The following is a 14,028-nucleotide window of genomic DNA, read 5'->3' as shown; positions in this document are numbered from 1 at the left end:
GTTGTTCTAACTGTGTTATCTGTGGACATTAATAATATAACTATTTCATTTGTTGTTCACTGCATCATTTGCTGTTCTAACTTTTTAATCTGTGGATCCAACTAAAACCATTGCTAAATTTGTTGTTCCAAATTAAACTGTGGATCTAACTAATGCAACCACTACATTTGATGTTCTAACTGTGAAATATGTGGATCCAACTAAAACCACTACTAAATTTGTTGTTCCAAATGTGTAAACGTGGATCTAACTAATGCAACCACTAAATGTGTTGTTCTAACTGTATTATCTGTGGATTCAAATGATACAACTGCGTCTAGCTAATACGACCCTACATTTGTTGTTCTAACTGGGTTATCCATGGATTCAAATGACACAACTGCATTCACGGCTTAGGGCTTATTTTAAACTTGGAATCTTCATAATTAAAGAATTTCAAGTCGTCTTTACAGTCTCATCCTTTGTGGGTGACCTTGCAAATTATTTTATATTTGTTGTTCTAACTGTATTATCTGTGCCTCTAACTTTATGAGGATTATTTGAATTAATGCCTGTTTAGTAAAGGTCCTATGCACAATTTCACAAAGTTTTAAACCATGAATCCAACCCCACGTATGAATAGAAGTTAGTTTTCTGATCCCTCTTCTTATAAACAAACAATGCAGAACTCAATTAACTATCAAATTTGTAGGATAACCCAAGGTTAAAAACTTATTAACTAAGATGAGTTGATAAATTCTGTTATCTAGCAAACTATAAACTAAAAACTATAAACTATAAACTATAAACTATAAACTATAAACTATAAACTATAAACTATAAACTATAAACTATAAACTATAAACTATAAACTATAAACTATAAACAATAAACTATAATCTATAAACTATAAACTATAAACTATAAACTATAAACTATAAACTATAAACAATAAACTATAAAGTATAAACTATACACTATGAACTATAAACTATAGACTATAAACTATAAAATATAAACTATAAACTATAAACTATAAACTATAAACTATAAACTATAAAATATAAACTATAAACTATAAACTATAAACTGTATTTAATCCTAGAATTTTGCGAACTCCATACAACAAAAATGTTAAATTTTTGGGAAAATTTATGTTTTTCTAGAGAGTTTGGCTATTCAATGATAAAATTTGATCAACATTTTATATATATTTGGCTTCTCTGTCTGTTTAACAAATTTTTTGTGTCAACTCACACGACCTCAGGGAATGTTTATTCACGGTCTAAATTAAAAAATCTCTCCTCAAAACATATGTCGACATTAATTATTAAAAAAGTCCACCAAGTTCGACATAAAATCCGTGAAAAATGTTGTTTATTGCAGAGCACTATAAAAAAATATCGATTTGAAATGCTGAAATGCTAGAAATGCCTTACTTACTTAAATCGTATTCAGGGCTGCTTCCCTATTTGAATTTATAATTTAAAAACTGAATTTGATTTTATAAAAATTAAAATGTTTCCGATAGGATAAATAAAGGAACACTTGAAATTAGGTACACGGACCCTTTCATGAGTTGTTTGGTAGGAAATAAGCACATATACTTTTTAGCAGTAAGAACATTAGAATATATTTAAACTCGGTTTGCTGAAGATGATCTATCAAGTTTTTGTCGAAACAAAATAAGAATCTGTTTCCCCTAGGCGAGACAACAAGGAAAACAGAAGAGAGCTGATATAAGGGGACAACTCCGCATTCTGCATGCAGCGGAGCCCACTAAATGCTGCCTAAGGAAGTGATAGTATATCATGTGGACAAATGAAGTACCATCTAACCTTCTCACAAGCAGCGAAATGAGAAACTAATTTGAAGTGCAGAGTGGTGACCTAGCCCATGCAAGTAGACAGAATGTGGAGCTGAGGCTGCAATTACAGTTAACCCTATAAAGACTAGGGAATCTGAGTCTATGTATAGCCTGGAGGCGTTTGGCGCCCCCCCCCCTCTGGAAAATGGCCTTAGAGAATAGGTATAGGGTTGAAATGCATGCATGTTCATAGCCCAATTTTTATGGCCAGCTCAAAGGAAAAAATTATACCGATCACTTTAATAGTTTGGGTGCTAGGAAGGGTGGAAAAAAATGCCTAAAAAGGGTTAAACAAATATGTTTCTACATGTATTTTCAAGGGCTTTTCAAAAATATAGATTTTAGATCTGTAACTTTAGTCACAAATAAGTTATGGGATATTTTAAATTTTTTTCACAGACCGGACTTTTTGCCGCCCTGTACCCTACCCTATAAATTTTAAAAAAATATTAATTTTAACAAAAAATCCTTTAAATTACTATTCATTAAAGTCACAAAATTTTACGGTGATAGTGTCAAAAAGGTAAGTGTTAGGAAAAAACTACAGGGGGCGCCAAACGCCCCCCCCCCAGCCTGTTTAGGGTTAAACAAAACATTGCAAAAACGGAGAGGGGGACATGAAAGGGTGATTGTGCACTGTTTTATAATGGCGCAAAGACAGCGATTTGTAAACATTCATTCAAAAGCAGCGCCATAAATGGACGAGCAAAGGGAGGCGAGAAAAGAGAAACTGCGGACATGCAGATAGAGAAAGAAAAAAAAATCAACATTTGAAATTATGAACTATGTCTGGTACAAAAATTACAAAAATTATAAAAAATAAATAAAAAAACGTTGTTAAAAAATACAGATTTTAAACCATAGTGGTATAGCAAAACTGGTTGTATATCACAGTGGTTTAATAAACAGGAACAAAGCCCTTTTCAGTGCACTTTACGTTATGCGCACGTGCATTTTGACAGGCAATGATACAACATTAATGCAACAAATAAATTGAGTTTTGCAACAGTTGAAACATTAATTGCATAGTTTACACTGCATAGTTTGATAATCTAGAATCTTGTTGTTTTGCGAGTATAATTCCACAAATCAATAATTATTCAAAACAATAAATGCATAACTCAGGATTATAATTAATTTATGACAAAAACTTTAAACAAGTAAACATCACAAATCAGAATCTTGAAAATTGGAAAAACTATTTTTAATTTTCAACGAACAAAACTTATTTTCATAAATCTACATTCTACAATAAAAGCTAGTCCCTTTTTGCTATTGTTTGTAACTTGGAAATGCTCGCTCCTCCGAAACTTTGACCGACTGGAGCAGACCCAATTTTGAGAAAATCCCTCTATGTTCTTCTGAAGAATTAGTGGTGGTGGGAAAGGGATAATGTCCAAGAATACAAATTGTTCTCTCTTAAGCAATGTATTTATTTAAAATGACCTAGAGAGTAGTTCAAAAAATATACATATTTACGTCCTATTACAATCAAGGCTGGAGGCAAATTGAAAAAATATAAGATATCGAGAACAAAACTTATTCTATGAAATTTATTGCACAACCATGGCATCCTTCCAATTCCTTTAATTAGAAATTTAATTTTATGTGAAAAATGAACATACCTATTAAAGGATGAAACCCCTTCTAAAATGTATGTGTTTACTACATATACCAATACATTGTTTTGATTTACACACACGTGTAAGAAAAGCCAGCTTATTCGTTTAAATTTTAGAAATTTAAAACACTTTTGTTCTTCTAAAAAGCTCTTCCTTGAGAGGAGTTATGATAGATAACAAATCAGATTTCTATATAACGTGCAATTTACTTAGTTTAACGTGCCTATATTAAAAAACCTGGAACAGGAAATATGATGTAAATCAAGCTAAATCTTTAATCTAAAAATAATGAAGGAAGCTGCTAGCGTTTAACCTATCTCACCCCTATCAACGTCTAAAATTAGTTCTGATATTCTGATTGAGAACTTTGAATATTTGATGCAGAGTTTTAGAAAATTATAAATCAACATTTATCAAACTGACGCCAAACCTTCAAACATAATTTTGTTGCCAACGCTAAATTTAAAGTCTAGTTTAAAGTTTACCAAATCTTCACTTTCAACCCTGTTTTTGGTTATTTAGTGAAAAATTTTAATTTTCTAATTCACTTTTTCTCTAGAGGTCAGGAAATCGACGGAATTTTAATGTCAGATAAAAACAAGCTTCAGCTAGATTTGCGTGATACAACTTTAAATTTATCTAAATATTACAATGGACTCCCAAATTATGTAAAGTTGTTCCAGTTAACCTATATAGAGGTTACTTTTAGCAGTGCTCAGTGAATTCAAAAATATCTGTTCTTGTTTCCATAATATTGTTAAACTAACTGTCCTACCAATTTAGCAGTCATCAGACTTAAAGGATAGTGAACCTTTGATCTTATTTTATCACAAAATATCCAATTGTGAAAAATAAAAACAAAACTTTACACAGTGGGGCAGAAGGAAGTCAAGACGTTTTATTGTAGCATTCTGAAACTACATGTCTCTAAGGAACTAATGAGCTATAAAACCAAATTCTCCTACGTGAATTTGTAGTTTCAGAAAATAATAGTCCCTGGGTTGGGTACAACAAAAATCTAGATTTCCTTCAGCACCACTGTGTTTTGAATGTGCACAAAGTTCAGGGTGAAATGTAACCGGAAAAAATATCGTTGTATTATATAAAAAAAAATATTTATCAAATTCACATGATTGCATAAATTTAGATGAAGGCTTCAATTGACCTTTTCCGTATTCTATAATGCTATAAAAATTACAGAAATGCATTGAAAATATTTCCCGGAGTACTTTAGATCATGTCAGAAACACATTTATAATAATTCTAGCTTTAACAAATTGACGCAAGTTACCTTACAATCCTGCATTCATAGATTGATAACAATACAGATAGACACTAGATGTCGTCTTTTCAAGATTTAAAGGTTCACAATAACCCTGAGGTCAGAAGCCCAAAGGAGTTACGCGAATGCTCTCTCTGTGTCTTGTAATCCAACGCGGCATGCGCCTCGGGGGTTATTGTGAACTAAAAACCCTAAATCTTGAAAAGACGACATCTAGGATTCTATCTGTATTGTTATTGATTCATGCTTTTAGTCCTTTTTTAAAAGATATCTGACACATTAAACAAAAAACTACAGTTATTTCTTGTTTAAAACCTGTACACATACAAAAACCTATTCTCGCTTTTTAAACAAGTAAATCCTTTTTTTGAAAATGATAATGAAGATCTGATTAATTTTAGTGACGATTATTCGTATTCGCGTATAACTCCTGCAGCCGCCGTACAAAAACCCCATGTCGCCTTTCAAAGAATTGAGCCTTTGTTTGACGACTTTAAAATCCCAAAAAAGTTAAGAAAACTCTGAAAGGTCATCTTGTGTTTTTGTTCTTCTCGTTAGCTCTTCAATAATCTATTGAAGAAATTTTATTGGAATCATAAGATTTCAGTCTTACGTGCAGGCAATTTACTCAGACATGACATATCCCTTGACATTTTCTCCTTCAAACCACCTCCTTTCCTTGCCAAAAAGTTATTATTTTTAGTCTTTTCTTAGTCCTTTTCAGTTAATCTTCAATCTATCCTTTGTAGGCTAAACCAATCAATCTATCCTTGATAGGCTAGTTCAATTAATCTATTCTTGTTAGGCTAGTCCAATCAACCTATCCTCTTTAGGCTAGTCCAATTAATCTATTCTTGTTAGACTAGTCCAGTTAATCTATCCTTGTTAGGCTAGTCCAGTTAATCTATCCTTGTTAGACTAGTCCAGTTAATCTATCCTTGTTAGGCTAGTCCAATCAATCTATCCTTGTTAGGCTAGTCCAGTTAATCTATTCTTGTTAGACTAGTCCAGTTAATCTATCCTTGTTAGGCTATTCCAGTCAATCTATCCTTGTTAGGCTATTCCAGTTAATCTTTCCTTGTTAGGCTATTCCAGTCAATCTATCCTTGTTAGGCTAGTCTAGTCAATCTATCCTTGTTAGGCTAGTCCAATTAATCTATCCTTGTTAGGCTATTCCAGTCAATCTATCCTTGTTAGGCTAGTCCAATCAATCTATCCTTATTAGGCTAAGCCCAGTCAATCTATCTTTGTTAGACTAGTCCAGTTAATCTATTCTTGTCAGGCTAAGTCCAGTCAATCTATCCTTGTTAGACTAGTCCAGTTAATCTATCCTTGTTAGGCTAGTCCAATTAATCTATCCTTGTTAGGCTATTCCAGTTAATCTTTTCTTTTAGGCTATTCCAGTCAATCTATCCTTGTTAGACTAGTCCAGTCGATCTATCTTTGTTAGACTAGTCCAGCTAATCTATTCTTGTCAGGCTAAGTCCAGTCAATCTTTTCTTTTAGGCTATTCCAGTCAATCTATCCTTGTTAGGCTATTCCAGTTAATCTATCCTTGTTAGGCTATTCCAGTTAATCTATCCTTGTTAGGCTATTCCAGTTAATCTATTCTTTTTAGGCTATTCCAGTTAATCTTTTCTTTTAGGCTATTCCAGTCAATCTAACCTTGTTAGGCTAGTCCAGTAAATCTATCCTTGTTGTCTATCCTTATCTTCAAATTATCTATCCTTATCCTTATCCTTATCCTTATCCTTATCTTTATCTTTATCTTTGTCCAGAACTAAAAACGTTTAAAACCTGGAATTATATTTGAGAGGTTGCCAAAATAGTTGAGACAAGTGTTATTTATCGTTTTTTTTTTTACTTTCAACAATACTTCCAATAGTTTAGAACTGTTTTGAGTTCAGGTTAGATTTATTTGATTCAAAAAAATTGCTGAATAGTTTTTGGGTCGTTTAGTTAGTTTTTTGCCCATATTTTCTGTCTGGGTCAAAATTTGGCATAAAGTAAGCAAAGTGCATACATCTAATCAAAAATTTTGAAGAAAAAAAATCCTAACATATAAGAAAACGATTAAAAAACTAACCAACGGAATGCACATCCCTAGTTGAGACATCATCGTGAACCCCTCAACCCAACTAGCCACACCTGTCAACATCGTGATAAATACCGACAACACGTGCAGGGTAATTATTATTACTTGAATATTCAATATTCATGTCTTAATGCATACCGTGATTTAAAGGGACAATAAGCCAAATTTCAAGTGACCCTTCATGCAAAGATGAAAAATTTTAAATTCACAGCGTGTGGTATCTTTCAAGGTCTTATCAGATATGAATTATTAATCAATGTTTATGATTTTGAAAACTGATAATCTTCAATCGTGGTTTCTCTACAAAAGTAACTATTGCATTTCTACTCCAGGAAAACATAAAGGAATAATCAGAAATAAGCACTTTGAAACTTAAAAAACTACAATATCTTCCACATTTTTGATCAGATAAATGTTTTATGGGTTGATAATAGGGTAGTTCCATATTTGCTTAAAGGGTCACTTGAACATTACGCTTAGACTCTATTCAAACCTTACGTTCGTGAGACTGAGGTCATAGCGTTAAAGACTGAAATTTCAAATTTATACAAAAAATATTCATGTTTTTATTTAATCTTTTTTAATGTTTATGTTATTGCCTTCACCATAACACGCTTTAATTTGAAAATGAGCCAAAATATTAAAACCGTTAAAAGATGAATTAATTTTCCATATGTATTTGATGTTTTTTAATGATTGTGTTATTATTACCTTAATCAATAAACTTTTTAACTAAAATTCACTACTTTTTAAAATAAGAATAAAATATTAATTTTCCAAAAGTATCTGAAGTCATTGCTTGTGTTTTGCTTGTGTTATTGCATCAAACTTAATCATTAAACTTGTTGAATTAAAAATTAGCTAAAAATTCAAACTTTTGAAATATATTATTTTCTGATTGTATCTGACGTTTTTTTAATGATTGCGTTATTGCCTAAATCATTAAACGTTTAGCTTTTAGCATCTGTGAAAAAAGAATAGATTGTGATTTATGATAGAGAAGGATGAATAATGAAGAATTGAAGAATTGGCCTAAGGCAGGCACGAGTTCAATTTTAGGTTTGTACAGTCTCTACAGTCTACACACAGAAGGGTGTCAAAATAAAATTGTCAAACGTACTTTTAAATTCTGCAAGGTCCCTGAGTCAGTATATAACGTTACAATATTATAAAAAAAGTTCTTTTCGAGCAGCTGTAAACTTTTACTTTATATTTGATAGATTAAAGTAATTGTAAAATTAAAGTAAATTACACCTTTTAATGATTAATCCTCTTATAAATGATCTATTGAAAAGAGCAGAAAAGTCTTGCACATGTTAAATGTACCCGGATACATTGGACTTTCTCATACTTGAATTGGAACTATACAGCAATTACGAGATCGCAAAGTCGTACTTGTGATGTCTCATAAAGGAATTGAATCTTTACCACAAACTAAATTTTCTGATCCCTATATTTTTGCAACATGATAGTTTAAACTTTGATATTTTAGACTTAGATTATATGATCAGAATTCATAGTTTGACATATCGAAGGTCTACGTTATTGATTTGCGAAATTATAATGATTAGAAAATCAGTGTTTGTGGCAAAAACTCAATTCCTTAAAGGGAGTGACCGACAATGTTTAGTAGTTGAACTGAGAATGTAGTATTGTGGAAAAAAATTTAGGAATCATTTGAGACATATAAAACTTTTAATGATGTATAATTAGTGAGCTGGAGCGCAAAATCGAGGTTCAAAATCATTCATTTGGGTGGTTACGTTTTGAGAATCGATTTTCTTTTAAAATATTAAATAACGACGAAAAAATGTAAAAATAGTTCGACAGTTAACTAATTAAATGTTTAGGAACATCTCAATAGAAATTTGTCAATAAATCAATTTTTAATCAATTATTTCTTTTTAATCATTATAACGAATTTCTTACTCTTTACAAATGTGTCCGTAGATTTCTTGAAATTCTTCAAATGTCGTCTTTTCTATAAAAATTCCCGGAAATCTGCAGAAAACATCTTATGCACAATGAGACATTAAAGAAAAAAATAACTGAATAAGAGTACCTATTTTTGATGGTAATAGTCGATTTTATTTTTTCAACCTGTTCCTAAACAACTAATTGGTTTACTTTAGAATTTTTGTGACATTTTTGTCGTCGTTAATTAATAATTTTTTAAAAATCGATTCTCGAGACGTAAATATTCAAATGGATGATCTTAAACGTCGACTTTGTGTTCAAACTCAGTAATTAAACATTATTTTTATGTCTAAATGAATCCTAAGAATAGTCTTCACAATACTCTACATTCTCAGTTTAACTACCATACATTGCCAGTCACTCCCTTCAAGAACATTTTGTTCTAAGTCAGGAACAGAATGTTCTAGGGATTTTAATAGGGTTGAGTCTTTGCCACAAACTCTGATTTTCTTATCCCGTCTTTGCACCTTAGATATTTCAAACTATGAATTCTATTAGATCTAAGTTTAAAATAGCAAAGGTTTACACTAACAGGTTGGAAAGAGATAGGGGTTAGAGAATTGGAGTTTGTGGCAAAGACTCAATTTATTAGTGAAATTTAGAAGTATAGGCTTCGTTTGTAATAATGCTATGATAAGCAAGAAATTGTATAAAAATGCATCTTTTGTAAAATAATAAAATCATTTTGTCCAGTATACTAGTAACACACTTTTGTACAATGCATCGTTAACGGTTAAATTAGTTAAAGTATAAGCAGTATAAAAAACATTCAATTAAAGTAAAAGATACATTTTTTATAAAATGATAATATCTTAAAATTCCCTCCACAGAAAACCTTCATAAATTGATATTAAATCATATTATGGTTTATAGAATCTGCAGAGTTACTTATGTGCAACAAATAGTATTGTGAGTTTAATGAACAATGAAATTGTGTGGGTTAATATGCATTTAAGTGCCTGTGCATCTGATCGATGTAATATGTAAATTAATTGCATTTTTTTCAGTGCATTTTGTTTGTAAAGTGGTTTTTGATATTTTATAGACACCGGGGTACGTAATAAGAGTATTAAGTGAAAAAAAGATGTCGGTATCAAAATATCTTTATTAACCCTGTCCTGCTTGGACAATTATGTCTGATGTTTTAGGGGGTTCCTACTACAAAGTCATTCCTAAAGGGTGAAGATGCAAGTTCAGAACATCAGAGTCATACAGAATATATTTTTCCCTTGGCCTTAAACCAAACTCCCAAACCAACCCCATATCCGAACCAACCCAAATCCCAAAACAAGACCAAACCAAAGTTCCAAACCAAACCCCAATAATTAGCTTTGGACCCTGGGTCAGTATGCAAATAAAACCTAAAATTTCAAATTGAGGTCGGAACTTTAGTGGGTAAATTATTAATCTTGAATCCCTGATCTTGATATCCAATGAGGGAATTTTATTAATCTGAGGATCAATGCTTGATCCCTCAAGTTAGGTTATCCCTGCACCGACCATTACAGGAAATAGATTTGGAATTAATCCATAGATCTGTAAAGGATGGATATCAATGCATGATCCTGAGACTCACAACACCAAAGTGCTGACTTCTGTCTCCACTATTGGTTATATATTAATTACCATGAACTCATCCTTATTTTAATTATACATTGTATTCTTCAAACAGAAAAGAGTCTCTCACGCTTTTACCCTAAAATACATGACTCTTTCTTCTGCAAAACTTCAGTGATTATATTATACTGTAACGATTTTTAGGTTCCTTTCTTAAATTTATTCTTCGTTATTAAATTATTGATTAAATGTAAAACAGTGTTAAGTAATTTCCGGAAGGTTTTACCTCAAGAGGCAACTTCCCAATTGTACAATTTCTCAAATAAAAAAGTTTTCAATTGTCAATCTCCCCAGAAGTATATTCCCCATTTAAAAATATTAAAATATTGTATGACTTAACTTACTTTTTTATTAGAATACTTTTGTTTAAAATTATTTAAAGGTTTACAATAATTTAATATGAATATTTGTGTATAATGGCCTCTCGTTGGGTAAGCTCTGCATCTGCGTGAAGGGAAGGCTAAGAGTGGGATAAAAGAGGAGCTTGGACAAACTAGGGGGACCGAGCGCTGCGGCTTGACAAAAAAAATATCGAAATTAACTTTTAATCATATATTTGTTGAATTTATCATGTGGAAAAGCCAAATTTTTCTTTAGTTTTGTAAACTATACGTGAGTGAAGTAACCATTTGAGAAAAATGTAAATAATATAATATCAGCTGAATATTCTGTTTTTAATTTTTACTGAATAACATCGCTTGTGAACAACCTGCCTTATACATACTTTATTACCCAAATGCTGAATTGATTTCTGAAAAGGGTTTGCAGTTTGCCAGGGCCCGGGGGTCTGATCGAGTGTTACAGTTTTACAACTCTACAATGGGTTTGTGAGTTTTTTTTTTAATTATATAGAACTATTTTATGAAAATCTGTATGTCCCTGAGCCGAAAAAATTTAAATACCGTCTCCATACTTTAGAATATTTGGCTGTTAATTGGTCTCCCTTAGTACAAAGTCGGAGACGTCCTCCGTTTGTAAATGTACGGATGAGAAGAATTCGGCTTAGATCGTATCCCACGTTCAACGGTAGGGTTTAATTGGGTTTAATGGTATCTTTTTCTCACAGATCCTGTTGTGTGTAGACTAGGTGCACAAGGTACACGTGGATATTAGCTGATTAGCACCAAAGGTTGGAGAGTACAAACTAAGAAAGATACAACCAAGAACTTCTTCATTAAGCACACTGCTGGTTTTAAGAAAAATATAAACAAACTCTGCTTCTCAACTTGTGTTTACATTCCTCCCAGAAGTTGCAGTACACTTTTTAAATGTATGGTATTGACGTTCCTGGAGTATCTTCCTTGAAACTGACTGAGTAGTGACCATATTTGAACACGCCTATAAATAATATCAGAACCAAACCCTCAACTAACATCTTCACAATACTGGGTGAACTTTGAAAACTATTACTGTGAGAACCAGAAAACTCTGGAATAGGAAGACGATTTTTTCACTCAAGTTATGTCTTCAAATAGTCCGATCAACATGAGACACAGTAATTGTGCAGTGTAAACTGACTCATTTTACATAATAAATGATTTAATAATTTATTAGAAAATTTAATAATGTATTAAAAAATAACATGAAGGAAAGAAAAGTAAAAAGGGAAAATTGTACATGGGTTGAAAATATAAAATAGTATAAGCGTTTGCATCGCTTCCTTTTTTCTTCATTTATTGTTTTGTTTCAGACACCTTTATATTCTTGCGCTAAACTCTCCAATAGATATATTTTTTTTCTCGGATTTACTGAATTTGTCATCGTGCCAAATTATGTTTTACTTTGGCTTTCGATTGATCTTTTCATATGTTCATCATTGAGTACTCTATTGGAGATCTAAAGGTATTTATCGGAGAACAAAGGTTATTTACAAGAGACCGGCCTAGCTGATCTAAGACCCTCAAATTTGAAAATAAGTCAAACCTCCGTCGCGGAACACCCAGAGGTTGCATCTCAGGTCACCATATTTTTTTCTGAAACCCTTTTTATTTCAACGAAGACCCCTAGATATATTATTTGAGGACTTATAGAGTATACTTTTATAAAACTAATGCTTGTTTTACTGTGAGAATATTTTCTTTTTTAATATAAATTTGTGTTTATGGATAGGATAGTAACGGATAGTAATGGATAGTAATGGATAGTAATGTATAGTAATGGATAGTAATGGATAGTAATGGATAGTAATGGATAGAGAAAAAATTGTCTGGCTAAACAGCCAATTTGATGTGATTTCAAAATTTATCAAAAATTTTAGCATAGGTCTAAAATTAAAAGTTCAGTAACACAAAATTAGACTTTTGTAGTACACTTTAAATCGACAAACATTTTTAAAATGACCAAAACCACCCCGAAAAAAATTTCTAAAAAAAAATTGGTGGCTGTTCATGACCTTAATAACTAGAATTTTAGGTTTGAAAAGAATGTATTTTTTTGTCAAATAGTGTATTCCTTCATGGAATGACCCTGGCCCTGTCTAGTTGTGAAGATTGTGAGGATGCCACGCTTTTATGTTCTTTATGATTCAAGAATTGAGATTGACTGGATTTAAAAATTAAGAACAGATTACAATCCTTAGTTCATATATGTAAATAAACTCCACATTGGCACACGATCATTTCTAATCGTGGAAAACATCTAAAATTTGGTTTGCAATGCTATTGCTTTAATTGTTTTATTTCAGCCGCCTTTCCATTCGTGCGTTTCACTCTCAATTCGTTTTTTAAATGATTTATATTTATATTTCTACATTTGTTTTTGTTTTACAGTTTACGAACTCTAGCAATTTATCGCCCTTGCTACCAAGCATTTATCGCCCTTGCTACCAAGCATTATAGGGGGGAATTGGAGGTTTCTGCCGTATAAAATCCGACCATTATAGGTAATGGTCGGTTTCTGCCTTACAGAAACCTACGTTACTACCATTTAGTTGGCCAAAAGCCCAATTTCTTTATTAGAGACCCCCGGATTATCATGAAAAGATTGGGGTCTCCAATGCAAATCTAGGGGTCTCTAAAAAAATCTGACGGTCTTAAAGAAAATCTGTGGTCTCAAATGAATTTATTTTGGTCTCGAATGAAAATCTGGGGGTCAGCAATGAAAGTCTGAGGGTCAGCAATGAAAATCTGAGGCCTCAATGAAAATCTGGAGGTCTCCAATGATAATCTGAGGGTCTACGATGAAAAGTTGGGGTTCTTCAACAAAATGGTTGTAATGGCCGACCATTACCCCTATTGCTCGGTTTCTCAAAGACAGAAAATAAGCATTAACCCTTAATGCTCGGTTTTTAAAAGGCAGAAACCGCCCATTGTTCCCTTATGCTCCCGCCCATTGTTCTCTTAACATTTGTCTAAAGGCAGTCTTACAACAATGTTTGAAGCAATAAAGTCTAAATAATCTTGCATTTATCCCTATTCACTCCAGATTTTAACAAAATCCGAAAAAATATTAATAACAAATCTGCGAGTTTTGTGGTTAAATCTTTTTGCATGTATTGTTTTAGTTCAGCCACCTCTCCATTCGTGCGTTACACTCTTTTCTACGTTTTTATAGGAAAAATTCTTGATTTTACATTAAACACTTTAAAGAA

The sequence above is a fragment of the Eurytemora carolleeae genome, unplaced genomic scaffold, assembly GCF_000591075.1.
Source record: "Eurytemora carolleeae unplaced genomic scaffold, Eaff_2.0 scaffold138, whole genome shotgun sequence".
In the NCBI taxonomy this organism is placed as follows: Eukaryota; Metazoa; Arthropoda; class Copepoda; order Calanoida; family Temoridae; genus Eurytemora; species Eurytemora carolleeae.
The sequence above is the reverse complement of the archived record's forward strand: the minus strand, read 5'-3'. Positions refer to the sequence as shown.